We start from the raw sequence: 2462 nt of genomic DNA, 5'->3' as shown, positions 1-2462 counted from the left end.
CATCATTTAGTAGCTTTATGGCCTTGGACAAATAATTCATCCATTGAAGTCTCAGTTTCTTCACTTCTAAGATGAATATGTAGCAGTAAATGAGTTCATGCATATTTCCATTTTCAGTACCTGATTCACAGTAGATGCTCAATAAATGTTTGAATGAATGAATGAATGATTAATGCTGATTGGAAACCCCACATTGATTTTTTCCCTTTGTGTCACGATCTTACCCATTAGCTCAATATTTATTGACTTCTGAACTTTATATTGTAGACTCTTTATGTACTAACATTACCTATGTAATAGTTATTGGTTTATTTTGCTCTCACTACCCTGCTTCAACATTGTACATGTAAACACAATAAAAGTTAGTTGACGCATTTTAGCCAAAATAGAATCAAAGGATTTCAGTGTGTTTTAGTCCCTGCTCTCCAGCTCTCCCTATGGAATAAAAAATAAAGGGATGGAACCTTTGTTAGTTTTAGTATATGCCAGGAACTGTGCTCTATTTTCCATGATTTTCCTACCCCAGGACAGTTCCAGTTGAATGCTGAAAGCAGATTAATGAGTTCCAGAGCAGAATTAAGAAATGAGTGAAGTATGCCCTGGTCCATTTTCTTGTATTGTCACATCTCTTCTCAGTGGTATCTCCTCCGTCTAGACTTCAGAGACCTTCTTGCTATCTTTACTCCCAGCCCATCCCTCAAAATCCTCTCTGAACAAGGATCCGAATACATTTTTCTTTTAAATCAACAAATACAATTGCCTACGTTGTGCCAAGTACTGTGTTAAGCTCTGGAGACCCAGTTGTGATTGGTAAGTTCCCTATCCATCAGAAATACGTGTTTTTCTGATTGGCTTTTCAATAGAGAGTGACTTCTGTTTAGAAGCTCACTGAATTAAGCGCAAAGTATAAAATGGCAAGTACCAGAAGACTGAATACAAATACTCTGTTAAAAATTGAATAGATGTGATATAGTTTATAAAACAAATATGGACTCAGTTTTTAAATTATGGCAGCTAAGATATGTATGTGTAATTGAAATATATATAACCTATAAATTTTATATAACTATTTTTAAAAAAGCGTTATATCTGGAAGCTAACTCTCTCCTCAGTCCCCTCCTTACCCAGTTTAAATGTGATCAGTCATGCTCATTCCTTGGTGTGCACACTAGACTTCTCTGCTGCTCTTCGTTCCCTTGGCTCAACCATGACCCTGATTAAATCTGACGCTTTGCACTGTTGTGACTGCACTTGTACAGCTGAATGTGCCTGGAGAAAAACACATACCATGCTGACAGTCTCACTGTGAAATCATGGTTATTAAACTAAAGTGGAGCATGAATCTGCCAAGCCATCATATTCAGCTTTCCTGGTTGTTTCATTTTCCCAGACTCCTGGGTTACTCATTCTTCTCCATTCTTCTCCCCTCTACTCAAACCTCCAGTGCCTTCCTGTCCACTAATACCCTTGGCCAATGGGCTTGTTTCCTATTTCAAAAAGAAAATAGAAATAAAAAGAAGAGTCCCTCCATAAATTTCCAGTACCACACTTACCCAGTTACCTGCATGTATTTCTATAGTAAAACCTATGTATTCACATTAAGTGGAATAAAGAATATATATATATATATATATGGCTTTTAGACCCATTTTTTTTCTGCCAAATGAGTTTGCTGAAAACTAAAAAATGAAGAAATAAAAACCCCACTTTTTTCCTCAAAGACCTGTAGATTTTTAACTTGCAGACTAAGGTGTCGTGAACCCGCCTCTCCCCACACCCCCACCCTGGTTCTTCAGTTCCGTTCAGGCAGCCTCCTCGTAATTCTTCATCACACCAGCTGTGCTTGTACTTCTTCCTTCTGCCTGGAATGCCTCCCAGGAAATCCGTAAAGTTTACTCCTCACCCGCTCCAGGTATGGATTCAAGTGCCACCTTTCTTAGCTAGGTCTTCCCTGGCCACTCTGTCCGAATTGTAACCCCTCCTGACACAAACACACACGCACCTTCACCCCTGCCATGTTTTGGGTTTCTCCCAGCACTTGCCACACTTAAACATATACCGTATTTTATTTATTCTTATTCATTGCCTGTCTTCTACCCCCCCCAACTAGATTACATACTCCATGGGTACCTGAACTACTTTCTCCACTGCTGAGTCCTTAGTGCTGAGAACCACCCCGGCACATAATAGGCCCTCAGATAAATACTTCTTGAATAAATTAACGAGCCTATTTTCCAGCTTTTCTATGTCATTGAAAAAGGCTGTACACAATACCATAAAGAAAAGACTCATTTAGAAATTGAAAATTAGGGAATCTGGTCTCATCTCTTCATGGCAAATAGATGGGGAAACAATGAAAACAGTGACAGACTTTATTTTCTTGGGCTCCAAAATCACTACAGATGGTGACTGCAGCCATGAAATTAAAAGACGTGCTTGGAATGAAAGCTATGACCAACCTA

Source organism: Bison bison, unplaced genomic scaffold (assembly GCF_000754665.1).
Source record: "Bison bison bison isolate TAMUID 2011002044 unplaced genomic scaffold, Bison_UMD1.0 scf7180017864456, whole genome shotgun sequence".
NCBI lineage: Eukaryota > Metazoa > Chordata > Mammalia > Artiodactyla > Bovidae > Bison > Bison bison.
This window is presented reverse-complemented; position numbering follows the sequence as displayed.